General features: G+C 37.1%; 1 long non-coding RNA gene across 2 annotated transcripts in view; it reads left to right on the top strand.

Annotated features, from left to right (window-relative positions):
* The window catches only part of LOC126919458 (uncharacterized), a 251,512-nt gene that overhangs the window by 23,052 nt on the left and 212,063 nt on the right, over positions 1-16,397 (top strand). The window contains exon 1 of one of the 2 annotated variants that reach the window (XR_007711633.1): positions 8,316-9,028. The exons of the other annotated variant lie outside the window; for it this stretch is intronic. This is a non-coding gene — a long non-coding RNA (uncharacterized LOC126919458). Of the gene's footprint in view, positions 1-8,315; positions 9,029-16,397 lie in introns of those variants that run through there. 2 annotated transcript variants of the gene reach the window in all.

Here is a 16,397-nt window from a genome sequence, read left to right as displayed (position 1 = left end):
TTTTGCATTTTGTGCAATTTTGCACTTTCAAATTTTCTACAAATGCATAAAATACTTTTCCTTTATGCTAAAAATTGTCTTAAGTCGTTACAAGCTGTTTATTCGATTAAAACGAGGAAGACGAGATTAAAATATAAAAAATTCGAGGATCGCAGCAGAGTTGAAGTTGTGGCGGTCGGTGTGCTCCTTAGTTACGTGGGCGCTAAGGTGCAATATATCACCAGGTCCGTATTCACCAGGCAAATCGACTTTTATTGCTTTATAGCTGTTGTAAGCCGGCCGCGGCGCGGCGCACGTGTAATCTGAATGTAAGGAGCTCGTTATTACCGCGGGACCATTCACGACGCGACTTCTTAACGATGGACAGCACGTCGTAATGGCCGGTTCGAGTCTGACCGCAGGATTAACTGTCGCAAGCTGACGACGTTATCGTCCCTTCTTTTCTCTTTTCTTCTTAGTTTTCATTCTTTTATTTCGTCGTCGTTGTTATTCACTGTGTTCCACGGTTGTGGAGAAACAACCAGAACGACGTGTAAATGGACTCGTGGAGAGATTGATACGCGTTGAATTTAATTATGAGACAAATAGAAAAAGTAACCAGGTGGTGATGATTATGTCATAGGTAAAATTTATTTTTAAATAAATAAACAAATACCTTTTTTAGACTTGTGCATACCATTCCATGCCACAATCATTATGCCATCGATCATTATTGTACTTAATGTTTGGGACTTTGTTCAAACTGAAATACTCCAGCTCAAACTCTTAGGTTTTTGATTAGCTTTTTAAAATTTGCTTTAAAATTTTCAAGAATTATAGAATTCGTAATAATTATTTTATTTTCATACTTTATACGACAGGGAAGTATACTATTACTATATAGTAATGTATATTCAACAACTTTATATTAAAAATGCGTAGTATTTAAAATGTATATAATCCACACTACATATCAAAGTTTTTTCAATAATAGGAGATGCCCTAACAGCAGAAATCCGTTTAATTAAAGGTTTAAATCGTCATTTTTCTAATTATACGCCACTTTACGATAGCGATTTATGGGTTTAAAGTGTACGTAATACTTTTACTAAACGCAAGAAACGTATCAACGTGATAATTTTTAAGGCGCCAGGAAAAAACAGGCAGCGTCCAACGAAACGAGAATCGCTCAATGCCTTTACATTCTCTCGTTCACTCGTTCGTTTCTTTCTCCGCTGTGTCTGTGGCGAGCTGTCAACGTTCGACCGCTCAATCCGCGTGATTAACTTTCGACAGACCCTGTCGAGGACAATTTTCCACGATCGCAAGTTCATTTAGCAGCACCCTCCTCTGGTACGCGTATCACGAACAAACACGAACGCAGAAGGATCGAGTGTAGCACGAATGGCGTGTTTTCCTTATTGGCTGATTGAATAATACATGGAACCGAATGGTATTAGAGCGACGGTGCGCGACACGCGATGCCCATGACGCCTGTCATGTCGTGCAGGTCATGTGTCATGGTTTTGACGAGTTGTTTAGCCCGGCCGATTTATCGATCAGGATGGAGCTCTTCGCGTACGATCTGCTCTCCTGTATTTCTCTTTCGCCGTACTCCAATGATTAATAACGCCGGTCGAGATAAGAGGCAGATTGGATTTATGGGAAATTATCTTGACCTATGAATTATATTTCACGGGAATATTATAGGTTTTCAGACTGGTCATCGAAATCGAATTATATCTTTTTAGGTTCATTGTTTTTTTTATGAATTATTAGATATTGAGATAGATTAAAAGAAGGCTTATCTAACGAAGGAAACGAACGTTGAAAGTGATTATCGAATATCTGAGAAAATCGTTCATCGAACAGTAGTCAGTGTCTCGTGTAGTGGTATATTCGAAATGAGGATCCTGAAATCGAATTTGTTGTAAATATAATTGAGGATTTCGTTAATGGATACAAACAGAGATTAAGAATCAGCCAAGTATCTTAGTTAATAATTTGTACAGTGAATATATGTTAAGATGGCGATAAGAAAATACCCAAGTGATTTAACCCGTTAATTTATGGTATAGAGCATAATAAGATTTTTTGATGTATTATGAATCAATGTGTAAATTTCGAAGAAATTCTAGGAAATAGAGAAGTGAAAAGTAAAAATAGTCTTTATTATCTATTCGAGATTCACTTTCAACGCTCTGTCGTGGTATCAATTTTACTTAATTATTCGAATGTTCTAATGGTGTCGTCTCCATCTACATAACTGCGCCTCTTGACGTGGTACGAATCAATTTGTAAATTTCGTATAAATTCTGTTGAGATTTTATCTCGGAATAGAAAGAGGCAATGCCTGAATGAATGTATAATAGAAATATATTTAAGTAAGTTTAAGTATATGTTATTAAATAGATTTTGCAGTTTGATATTTATTGATTCACACAGATTCAGTTTTCACGTTCTGTATTTCACCACCATGTACAACCATATGAACAACACCGGATACACTCAGATAATTAACACGTGGCTGACGCCTAAGACAAAGGAGCGTACCAACTTAGCATGTAGGAACTAGTAGCAATACCAACTTAATATTTTCCTCTACAGTGTAGGTAATAGATTGTCCGAAAAGTATCTTTCTTTTACAGACCCGTCTTTTACAACATTGCATCTTTATACAAACACGAAACCTAATCTGTCGAATGTTGTGATATTTATTTTGATAGAACAAAATGGACCACACGTAATTCGATAAAATAATATAAAACGGAAAGTGTTGTGCATCCATTATTTCCTTATAAAACGAAAGAAACTTTTCAGACGACCTAATACAATGTGTATGCTAGTGCAGAACCGCACGCTGGCGGCGTTACTTTACAAAAGAGCTTCGAAGCCATGAGCCTATGGGTATTTATATGTCGGAGATGAAAGAACATCGGGGCCTTTCCTTTGGAATTTTTTAGAAAATCCCCAATACTTTAATCTAGACTTTTTATTATAGCTGTACTTAAATAATAAAACTTAGAAGTAGTTGTTTATGATTTAAACCGATTATGTTTTGTCGAGATTTATGACGGTAAGCTTGAGCTCGAAGTGATACATCTGGTCGCTAAACGTAGTCACGATCACGGGTTGCACTTTTTTACCTAACAGAGGTTTGAAGTAGTTGTATACCTCTCCTTAAGAAATATAGTTGACCCGAGGGGTACGGAGAGCCACAGAGAAAAGTACATAAGTGGGGCGCCACTTGGACTGAGGACTATTAAGTTGAGTTCTACTTGTACTGTGGACAAGTAAATTGAGTTACATTTGAACTGTGGACAAGTAAGTTCAGTTCGACTTAGACTTTGGAAGAAAGCGCATTTGCTATTCCGTTGACCGTGTATTCGTTATTGAACTTAAGATTATTGTCATTAGCATCTCGAGGGTCCAGTCGCCACGGCTAATTGTCAAATTCTGTAATAACCATATTTGTATCGTTATCATCTATATTGTATAACAACAATGGCTAATCCAAATGAAGGTTCGTTAAACGCCCCTAAAATTTGCCTGTATGTATCCCGTTGCATTATCTGTGCAAGGCGTGTTCCTAAAGCTATGAGGCTGACAGGTGGTCCTTCAAGTTCATTGAGGCTTCGAGAACTAAGAAAACTAAACACTAGAGAAGATGTAGAGGTTTTCTAGAAGTGAGAATTACTTCAACAAATTCAAAAGAATATATAAACAAAGACTAACAAGAAGAAGGAATCCTGTCAATACTAAAAGATCCACTAACACCTTCAATCCCCGTATCAACGTATAATTCTCAGTTTGACGTGAAACTTGTGACCATAGTACGAATCTCTAGCCGATTCATCGCAAATTTACAACTAGCAGAACAAGGAAGGTGATGCCTTGACACAGAGCAAGTTGGCCGCGACATAAATCACAATGAAACGCACGGCTCATTATACTTGCAGGCACTCGTGTAATTGCTACGGGCGTGTCCACGCGTATTTACTCGCACAGATCCGACGTTTCGGCGCTCGCCAACTCGCGCGACCGACTTGTCTGCATCGTCTGTCTTTTTCTCCCCAGACAACGACGTCGTGTCCAATTCAGTGCTTTTCGTAGAGCGGAAATACCCGGCCGGATATAGGCGTGACGCGTACCCTGTCCTTAAATACAGCCCCGAGCTACACCTATTTATTTGCAACAATTGTACTCGTCACGACGACCAAGTTGTTCCTAAGTATCTGTTAAGGTTATCAACAATCGTTGAACAGAGTTTGAAGTGCTCAATATTAAAATTGTTCAATATTCGGAGGGTGAGAATGTTTGCATACAGCATAGCGAGTGCCTCATAGCTTGATGAATACTTTTAGTACTTTTAAGTATGCCATTTTTGTAGTATGAAGTTTACGACTACGGAATTTAGAATTTTCTTTTTATTATTATTTAATTTGTACTTTACAATTTGTTCAGCTGGACATTTGGTAAATTTTTCTAACTTAATTGCTAAATAACATGTGGACGGCTACCCACAACGGGATACCATCTTCGAGTTTGACTATTTTATTAAGTTGTTTGAAAAGTTTCTTTAGTTTTATGAAGAAGTGATAGACGCACAACGTTTTTTGTTTTATATTATTTTGTCGAATTACGTACGGTCCACTTTGTTCTGTTGAGATAAACACCGCGATATTTCACAGACTTGGTTTCACGTTTGTATGAAGGTGCACTATTGTAAAAAACACGTTTGCAAAAGAAAGACACTTTTCGGACAACTTAATATTTCTTTAGTGAGGTTTAGTAAGATACAACAGAAAACGGAGACGCTAGAGTATATTTTGTATGTTTTGAAAAAAAGACAAAAATTGGCAAGGCCTTTTTTATTTATAAATCCAGCAATTACTTGAAACGATCCAAAGGCAAAAATATACTTATTTGTACAATGAGACAGTGATTCCGATGTTGCTTGGATTTCTTGACCATGACCTTTACTCGAATTAACCCAAACGTAAATAAAACTTGCGATCATGGCTTCTGTTGCGGTTTTCACCAACGATATTTACGATCCTGTGGAGAAATAGAGTACCAGAACGAAATGCAAACAGAAGAGGGTGAAACGAATCCTCGAGCTACCTGCGGTGAAAACTGACCCGGCATCGAGCTTTGCGTTCATACAAATTACTCTTTAAAGTAACTACTACTAATTTTTCATTCACAAACTTTCTAACTGTTTGAAACCGATCCAATTGTTGAATCCATATACAATACGAATTCTGAAATAGATCTGTTCTTGTTTATAGTAGATAAAACTTTATTTTTATGAACTCATTAGGGAACAGAGAGTTTATGTATTGTAACTAGAATTATATGTAATAAATCACTAACTTTCCCCAATACGTATTGTCTTTCATTCACATAATAGAACTTGAAAAGGTTGCTATGCAATAAATGCTGCAATAAATGCTAATGAATGTCAATAAATATCCAATTATAATTAGATTAAATCACTTTTTGGAAGGTACTAAATTCATAGTCAGTTAACATTCATAATAATAAACGTAGACCATAAAACTCTTCAGTATAAAACCTATACATTAATTTTTCTTTTCTAACTACAATTTAAATATTGTGACGTGTTCTCAGTGTTACAAGTCCTTCAATACATGTCGAAGTAAGCATTAACTAAAATTTCGTTTCCATAGACAGAATTCAGAGAAATGCAGTTCTATTGTAATCTCGATTCACAGCACATAATATTTAAACAGTTCTCAAAAGACAAAGTAACGTGTTGTTTCGTGTTGGTTCCCAATAAATTAGGGTCAAGTTACGTTCATCCTGCAGGTTTACTACCCTCATGAAACTGAAACTAGTGGGATCAGTTACAAAACAATGGAAGGTGAATTGTATCCAGGGCAAATTGCCCACTGAGAAAGAAGAACGGCCACCCGCAGTCTTTTACACTGAAGATCTACAATTTTCACGGTTTTCCTTCATTCTTTCGTTTCCTCTTTCATCCGCGTCTTGTGCAAATGAAGCGTCACGAGGGTTAAATGGCGGTCAGAGTTTAACCGATACTCTGTCCATTGGATTCGTTATGGATCGTTACTCAATGTTCACCAGAGACAAGTGGACTTTCTAGGCTGTTCGAACTTGAATTTCTTAAAACTTAGCACACTGGCTGCTGTTGGCGCATACGTTGGTCGATGTATTTTCTGCTTGGAGAGTGAGAGCTGGGACAATTCTGACCGATATAGGTTTCTGATATTTATGATTAAACTGCGGATTTTTATACAAATTCATATTTTTGCGAATATAACTAAAGAAATGAAATCTAATCAGGGGCTTGTCTTCTTCGTTGAATATTGTAATGAATGCTATACTTTCGTGTGCATTATGTACATTTTTGTTGTTTTAAATAAACGCACAAACGCAGATGTTTAGACTGCGGAGTCTACTTATTATAATTCTATCAAACTATTTCAATGATTTTATTTTTTAAGTAAATTTATTCATTAGAAAATCCCTATACGTAAATATAGATTCTATTAAAAATTATATAACAATTTTATTCCATTGTAGCGGCACGTGAGCTACAGGACAATCCAAATCATGTTGTTATTTTGCCTCGGAGTAGCAATGTCGTTAAAATACACACAATGTATTAATAAATAAACTCCGAGCAAAACAACGTCGCAGCTACGTGCAATCGTCGAACGAAGACGAATTTGAATTTTCCGACTCTCCCCCGGCCAGTATAAATAAACGGACGCAACCGAAAAGAGTACAGTTATCTATCAGTTATCAGTTAGTCTCGCGAGTCAGTATCTATCGAGTATCTACGAGTATCGAACAGTTATCGACCAATTATCAGTTAGTCGCTCGAATCAATATCAGAGTTACCAACAAGTTATCAGCGATTATATTTAGCGATTATACACCGTCTTAACGAATCCGTTAGTACGAACGTCTTTCTGTACTTATTTATTTAACATTTTAAATATATTTGAAAGTTTCAACAACGAGCAACCTCGTCTAATAAATCTCACGATCAACCATCCTCCACACAAGTACTCTACACCATCATAAAAGTAAATGTATGGAGGTTGGCAAGGGGGAGGGGGTTGAAAGCCTTCTGAGTCAAATCTTCGATATATCAAAATAAAAAATTCTACGCTTTCGATAATTATGATCCAATCTTCGCTGGCTGAGGGTTAACGGTTAAGTAATACTACTGACTCAACTATTCAATTTGTATTTCGATAGCAGCGAATATGTAATGTGTTACTGGCACCGGGTCGACGATTTGTTATGCAATTTGTTGTGCGTATTTTTATTCAATGGTACCTAAAGATTATTACAAAGTTGTACTGATTAGGAATTTCGAAATCGTATTTCCACGCCTTAGCTATGTAAAGAGTCGCTGTTTTCTATTAAATTCCTTTGCTACGGGAAACAGAAATATTTCAATTAGAAATATTTCATAACGTGAAGAATCTACAGCGCATAGCTTTGCTAATTCAATGGGATAGAAATAACGCAATCTAAGATATTGATTTTAATAAGTGGGATATTTGAGATTCTATTCAACATTTAAATTTCTCCTTTACTGTATTAACATATCATTTTATTGTTATCAATTATTTATTTATTGTTATTGTATTGTTTTATTGTTATTTTGATAAAAAATTACAATTTAACAATTTTATGTCATTAAATAGAAAAATAACACGTTGAACAAGTAACGGATTTCATATATCTTGGATGCAGCGTTAAAGTGTTGTTGCTTTTTTCAATACGACATACATATTACACATTAGACAGATTATGTTATATCTAATATTAAGAAAAAATGTATATGAATATATCTATAAGATGATAAGAGTACAAAAGTTAGAATAAGAAAGAATATCTATGAAAGAATAAAGCTGTTTAAATATTTTATGCTGCAATTCATTCGTTAGATTTTTATTGTAATATTAAAAATATTACAAATTGTAAATGTCTGTAGTTAAACACTTTAGGAATGCTGACATTATCAGTCACCAGTAATGTTCATGTTTTAATAGGCATCAACATAATAAAATTTTGTTCTGTTTTTTAAAATTCTGATTTTATCTTAATTTAGGCTACCTACATTTTATTTAATTAATTAGGAACGAAATTCTAAAATGTTGATGAATATTCAGAAACTCTGGTATTATTATTATAATCAGCTTTACCCTAATCTTCTGTACTTTCCATTTTATTTTGATTATAAACGATTTTCTTATGCGTTAACATTGGATTTATTAAATTTTATTCTTATTGTCAGTTCTCCAATCTTATTCTACTCTTCCCCATTTTTCATTTCGCTATGTTTGTAAACAAATTTCCAAACCCTCAGGAAGTATTTAGGGTTGGCAACTAAGCGATTGCGGAATTTGTCAGTAGGTGGTTTTAGCACATTCTTTTGTTTTGTCAACGTGTTCAAAGCACGTAACCTATATTGTTTTCTTGTTGTTTAGACTTCCACGCTTAATTTAGTAAAAAAATTGTATCGATTAGTTATTTAGTTTCGTTTTTTCCCAATTTAAAAATGGAAGAACAAGACGCACATTTCAGACATATTTTATTCTATTATTTCCGAAAAGGCAAGAACGCATCGCAAGCACACAAGAAGTTATGTGACTTATATGAGAACGAAGCTTCGAAAGAAAGGTAGTGTCAAAATTGGTTTGCCAAATTTCGTTCTGGTAATTTTTCATTGGAAAATGCTCAACGATCTGACCGTTCAGTTGAAGTTGATGAGATCCATATCAAGGCCATTATCGATTCAGATCGTCATAGCACAACGCGTGAAATTGCAGAGAAGCCCGATGTATCGCATCCATGCATTGAAAAAAAATTAAAACAATTTGGCTATGTCAAGAAATTCGATTTATGAGTCCCTCATCAGCCTAAGGAAATTCATTTGACGCAACGCATTAGCATCTGCGATTCGCTTCTGAAACGCAACGAAGTTGATCCATTTCTGAAACAACTGATTACTGGCGACCAAAAGTGGATAGTTTATAACAACGTTAATCGGAAAAGATCGTAGGTGATGCAAGATGAACCAGCCCAGACGTAACCAAAAGCTGAGATTCACCAAAAAAGATTATGCTGTTAGTTTGGTAGGATTATAAAGGAATTCTGTACTATGAACTTTTACCAAGAAACCAAACGATTAATTCAAACGTGTACGTTGAACAACTCGCCAAACTGAGCGATGCAGTTAAAGAAAAGCGGCCAGAATTGGCAAGTCGTAAGGGTGTTGTCTTCCAGCATGATGATGCAAAGCTTCACACATCTTTGGTCACTCGCCAAAAATTATTGAAACTTAGGTTGGCCATATAGCCCTGACCTTGCGCCTTCAGATTACCATTTATTTCGTTCCATGCAGAACTCCTTATGATAAAACTTTTAATGACACTAATGATGTAAAATCATGTTTAATTCAGTTTCTTGCTGGCGAAAATCAAAAGTTTTATGTACATGGAACTATGACACTGCCTGAAAGATGGCAAAAGGTCATCGACAAAAACGGACAATATCTAATTGAATAAAGTTATATTTCTAAGCAAAAATTTTGAATTTCCCTTCTTATTTAAAATACGTATTACTTTGTTTCCAAGTAATCACAGTCATAAAACATTATCCCTATTATCTTCCATTTGTATTCCATCTATTTAATCAAAACCGAATTCACAAAACTTCGCCGGGCATTCGCAAACATTTATCCACTCATGTGTCACCGGATAGCAAGTCTGCAAGACCCGAACAGGCGGAAACACTGCCACGAATCGGTTTCTCGGGACATTCCGCGAGTGTCACGACACCCGTAGAAAAATCAGAAATTACGAGGTTATTCGATGCGCGGAATGGTACTGGGAACCCACACATGCCACGGCGACAGGGCCTCGTGCACCGCACCCACACGGACGCTCGTGCGGCCCGCGACGAGCACCCACACCAAAGTACGGGGCGCGCGAGTTCACATGCTGGTTTCCACACGCATAATCACCTGTCTCGTCCATCATAAGCAGCGTACCTGGCCAGATGTAATGCGCCGCGGGCCCACGCAAAACCCGTCCGACATCGCAACGTTTCAACACACGCCCACGATCGGTCGGCTCGCTTTCAAAATGTCGTAAGTCAAATTGCCCCGGCCGCGCACCGTTTCATCATCCGGATCCGGGCCATGGCTCGTGTACGAGCTTGCGTATATATGCAACGAACGATGAGTTCGTCGTGTCGATCGATGCGCGTTTTCGATGAAAAATGGTACCTTCCAGGCGAGATTGGTGTTGATGTTACCGTTGTTGGCCAGGTTTTCGGCGCTGAAAGTTTGGTACGAGTGATAAGGCGGAGTGGAGGGAATTGCAGGGTGGTTTGGTTAATTTGACGATGGTTAAACTTCGTACAGTGACACTTATTAATATTTGGGTACGACGATGTCAGAGAAATTAGAAAATTAGCAACAGAATGTATACCAGCCAGCTTCTTATGTTTCCACCTGCGATCTTCTTTCGCCTTATCGATAATTAGTCTTATCACTAATTATTACATCCGATGGGTAAATGATATGTACAAAATCAGAACATAGGAAGCAGAGCCACATTTTTATGATTTCACGTCAGTTTTGAACATAATTGTGTTCGATATTTTAGACACGTTTGAGAATATTTTTCTAATAAAATTTTAAAATATAATGTTTTATACGTATAATAATAATATTTATGTAATACAATTAGAAATATATAGAAAAATACGATCTTTTAGTTTTATTTAGATATAGTATATAACGCAACGTCTGAGTTACGTTACTACGTGTATTAGCTACCTGAGGTGGAAAATTAGCTTACTTATTTTCATGTTTTTACCTGAGATCGCCCCTTTAATGTAATAAATAAATTTATCACTTCGAGATGTATATATCGCAAGGTTATATTAAAGAAAAGAGTGAGTTTGAGAAAATGGAAACCGGAAGCTTCGAAAAAATATTTATATTTGCACAGTATGATAAAGGTGGATCATTGGTTTGAAACTTACAACTAACGATCAAGATTTGCATGCATTGTTTGATAATTTACGGAAAGTAAAAATGGATCTCCGATCAAGTGTCGCGATAGTGATAAAAGAAATGGAAGTATTTTGGGACAAAGTAGATATCTCTATAAGAAGAAATGTACTACAAAATCAATAGCAATGTATCAAAGCTAGCGACAGTTGCAATGGAGTTATAAACGTGGAAGTGAATTACAAAAAGGAAGAGAAAAGGAATTCGTTGACTCACTGGATGATCTTCTTGATATCCTTCGTAATGATGTGTTGGGGCGATAAAAATTGACGAAGATAATCTCTCTCTTTCACATGAAAGTAAAAAGTGCAGAATAGGATCAATGACTGGAGCAGGCAGAAATTTCATGAAAAAGGAGCACCGAACAGCAATTTTGCAAGAAGTGGAAGATCTTTGCAAACGACGATTTGATGCAATGGAGAAAATACAAGGTATATATTTAAAAAATTTGATATATATTTTTATTTCTGAATTTGTTTTAATATATTTGCAGATTACAGAATAATTTTTTTCGTATATTGTAAAATAAACACAACTGTAATCAAGTTCATCTACCGGCGAACTAGAAAATTCCGCAGTCGAAGGTTTTATCGAAGATGAGCATGTTCTTTTTTAACAAACTAGAGCCGAGTAATCCAGAAAAGTCAAAGGGAAACAGCAAGTAATTAATGTAAAACTCGTCGTCACTTTAGACAAATGTATAATAAATAAGATAAGTGATCAGGATGCAGTCAGAATCTTAATTGCTGCTGCATGATTTAGATAATCAAATAATTAATTCACGATTCACTTTTCGTGCACAACGCGTAAAATAAAACATTTTGAAAAATGCACTAAAAATGGTAACCGTTAATTGGAACAGGAAAATGTTATAATATTTAACTGGGAAAATCGCATATTCTTATTACCTACGAAGAAAACGAAAGCTTTTCGGAGTTCCTGCAATAATAAAACGTAATGGCGAGGAATAAACGATAGCTATATTTTAGTTACTAGAAGCATAGGAATTAACAAATAAAATATAATTACTCATTGTACGTATTTAAATACATGGAATTAATATTTTGATGTACTTTGCTTATTATTTGAATATTTCTGTCATGTTAAATTTCATCCTTAGGTACTTTGTTCATCATTTATTACTGTATTAAATAAATAATATTTATGTTCTGCTTACTAGAATTAGCGGAATAGAATATGAAAAAAGACAATAAATTCAATAACATCGTTATAAACAAATATATAGAGAAATATATTTTTATAATCGCATTTCACTTTTTTATTTTATTCAAAGATGATTTTCATTGTCACTAGTATTGTTAGTTTACAGCGTTTTTGTAATACAAAGAGATGGATCACGCGGTGACAGTATCTTCTACGAATCGATTTCTACAGCAACGAGATCGATTCTTACTGGTTGTCACAGCGTCAAACGAGTTGGATCAGCTTCTTCGATTAGACTTCTCGAGTTCCTCGACGTTTTCAAGTTCATTAAAAAGAGACAAGTTGCTGCAGTTTGCAATAAAGAATATTCCGTGAAAATCAAGCAGCAGAAGAGTAGCCATCTAGCATACCACGTTTCAGAAGTAAGCGGTCGACTCCTTCGACAACTTAATCGATGAATCCAATCGGCTGGTAACCGGAAAACTCAACCTGTATATGCATATACTCTTTCACCAAAGCAAGTACGTAAAATACGGGAAAAATAAGCGAACTCAAATACTTCCACAGATATCGCGATAACTGTGATAACCAACTGAGTTGTTGCTGGAACGAGGGTTTCGCAATTAATTTTTCATCCATAGAACGGAGGAAGCATTTCGTTAAAATCGTCTTCTCGACGGGAAATTTATCTTCGTTCGGTTGGCTTCGCGATGAATCCTCGCGTACACAATGGCCACGGCTCGAGCATCGATTCGAGTTTCGATTTAGCTTGGCGCACCTGCGAACGAAACCCCTGCTCTCGCGATGGAAATCACGCATGGATCCATCGCGGATCGTTAATGTCCGGCTGTCAAGCTGTCGCACGAGTCGCCTACGTCTTCCTTCGAAAGTTGAAACGTCGACTGACCGGCCGATTATCCCGTCGAAATTTGAAATCCCTGAACCGAGAGGTGCGTACAGCTTCTCTCTCTCTCTCTTTCTCTCTCTCTTTCTCTCTCTCTGTGGACGTGTTCACGTGAAAGCGGAAAGCGGAAGTCACGGTGAATCGATTTCGTGGCAATATCCTTTTGGGACGAGAGAAAGAAGTTTAATTTAATCGCGAAGCGATGTAATTTTAAAATTGTTGCGTTGATCGATGGTGTATGATAATGCGGCGTGTACAAGTAAGCGTAGAAAAACATAAAAAGTACGTGTCGTCGTGTAAATTATCATTTGAAAGATAAATTTCCACGAATGATAGCTCTTTTAAAGAAGTTTCAGCTCGTTAGTAGCGACAAGAGAAGATACGCGTTAAATAATTGGAAGCAATTACAGCTACATATGTATAATAAGCGTAATTTAAAAACAAGGTGAACGGCTATCAACGTGGAATGAGATTCAAAAAAAAGGGAATGAAGGTGACCAATTAGTCCAAGATCGATCCACTGGTATAGTGGAGAAGTAATTTGAAAAATTTGAATGGCAGGTGACGATTGGACCGATGGTTCTGCTGTGCTCGTTACGCATGGCCTAATGTGGAACAAGACAAGGAGGAGGGAATGGAATCGGTTCTTATACATAGCCCCAAGGAACGGGCACGTACGGCCGCCATTTTTGGTCGTTTCGTTAATTAATCCCGAGTGCCTAGCGTGAAAGCCATTACTTTTTGTCTCAGCCCGAGCAGACACGGCTAATTTCATCGCAAACTGGACTCTCAGAAAGCACGCTGGTCATCTACACGCGAACCCTTTTATCTCTCTCGCTTTCCTCTCTCTGCTTCTCTCCCCTTCTACGCTTATCCGCCACTGGTCGTCCGCCTCTAACGGGCATAGTGCACGCTCGTTTTTGCCAACGAAATTCCACGTCCAGGTGAAAAAGGAATCCTAACCGAATTTTTTGCAACGGCTCCCATTCGTCCCACGGGACCAACGATTCGTTCGCTTGGATCTGCTTTCTCTTCCGATGCACGCTCTTGAAATATTAATTTTTTGCACCGGTTTTGGCGCATCGTTAGAATTACTGGCGGTTAAGTGGCTTTGACTTCTGACACAAGAAACGGAAGCATTTCTTCTTGATCGTCCTCGATCGTGTATTACAAAATCGTAACGAGTGGCACAATGGAGAGAAAAAACATTATGATTTGTGTAAGCGATAAAGGTGAAGATCGTGGTTCACCGGGGAGATCGCAAGAGTGTAATTAATGTGGAATTAGATGTGTTATACATTTCATAAAGGGATCTAGATCGTGCGAGCGATTAGGATACGAACGAGGATACAGCGTTGTCTAATAATGTTTCACTAACAGCAACAAACCTTAACTCTCAATAGGATCTACGTCGCTTCCTCCGTTAAATTACTCTACATATATTCATTATTCCAACGCCATTAATACATCTTGTGGAGAAGCTACTTACTCGCAGAAGACACACGGACATTAGCTCTCATCAACGGATCCCATAATTAGCCTTCCATTAGGACGTTCAAGATTCAAGTGATAAAAAATTAACAAACAAAGAAAGAAATTTGCAAGAACGAACACCGAGTCTATATATCAAACGCGCCCAGCCTGTTAAATGTGTTTCTTCCGAATCTTGATGCATCTTTTAACATCCGTCAAACACATTCATAGGAAATATCCTTGTTACGTAAACTGCACATACTAAAAATATATTTACTACGATAATTTAGCTAGAGACGATACGGACATAAATTCTTTTCTCATAAAAATCAGATCCATCTCTCTGAATTACTGTAATTGCAAGTACACAACCAATAAAACGTTTCAACTGGTTTTTCTAATTGTACTGTAGCAAGCAGCCTGCTAATTTTATTTTCAATCCGACACTAATAATACGGATACCAATGATACAATTTTCTTGATTTTTCTTTTAAACTTCTTGCATTTACGCAACGCCGTAGTGACTTCGATTTTAAATACTTTACGAAATCCTATTTGTTGTTCGTTGAACGAAAAATGATAGATCGTGGCGAATCGAGCATTTTTTTGTCGGTCTTTCACTGATCGGTGGTCGATCGGTTTTTCTCGTTTCCACTTGAGAGACGCTAAAAAACGTTCGTCGAGGTGGATGCAGCGAGCAGCAAATAAGGCGTGGTGGAGACGCGCGCGAGCGAAGCGATTATTCGACTCATGCGGGCTGCCGCAAAATTGAGAGTTAACGAACCTCGACGAACCCGCTGACACTCGGCGAGTTGCGCAATCGCGTCCGTGGCACAGGTTAAATCCGCGCGCGATGCCGCTGACACACGCGCGCACACGCCAGAGGATGAGGCCACGATCCGTGAAACGCTCGTCGTGGCTGACTCGAAAAGTTGACAGGCAATTTATTCGAACGAGCGTGCCAGACGAGTTTCCGTGGCATGTCGCTTTTCTAATTGCCTGCTTAACCGTTTAACGGTTTGTTTGCGCGACGATCTGCCAGAGGATCGCTTGAATCGTCTCTTTACGTTTCATTCGATTCGTTTCATTTCTCTTCTATTTTTTGTTTTTTTTTTTTTTTTTTTTTTTGTTAACTACATGAGATGACAGTGAAATTAGTGATTTTAATTTGATAGTGTATTCTATTCTTTCTAAGTTAACGAATGTTCATATGTATAAACATATACTCGGATTTATAAATATTAAAACACCTGCAATGTTCTTGTACCGGTGATCTAATGTTATTGATGGAATTGTACGAGTTATCAGTTGAAAGTCGTCATTATAAATAAATATTCTTCGACAATAATGGCAAAGATGACAGCGTGTATCCAGAATACGTAATTGCAATGTTAAAAAGTTATTGAAAAAATTTCAGAAAAATAACGAATTAAAATGAAAAGGAAATATTTGATAAATCGAAGAACTGGGACACTTTCTACTTAATATCTTGAACCTCTCCGATTACAATGAATTATCGTATTTTCTCAAAACGAGCAGCAATATAAGGAAAGTTGTAAAATATTCGAAGCAAAAATCTGTATTCAATGATTGACTTCACCGTGGGATGATATACGGGAAAGTTTACGGTCGTTCGAGCGTTCTTGCCCGGTTTTTAATAGAAATCTCCAGTCACGCGCGGCACAATAATTTCTCACGAACGTGCAAGCACGAGAGACGTTCACGGGTCTGCAGTATTTTCAGCACGTGGACGTGAACAATTATATTGTTCGATCGGTCGGCTAGCAT

The sequence above is a fragment of the Bombus affinis genome, chromosome 8 (genome assembly GCF_024516045.1).
Source record: "Bombus affinis isolate iyBomAffi1 chromosome 8, iyBomAffi1.2, whole genome shotgun sequence".
Classification (NCBI taxonomy): Eukaryota; Metazoa; Arthropoda; class Insecta; order Hymenoptera; family Apidae; genus Bombus; species Bombus affinis.
The sequence above is the reverse complement of the archived record's forward strand: the minus strand, read 5'-3'. Positions and strand labels throughout refer to the sequence as shown.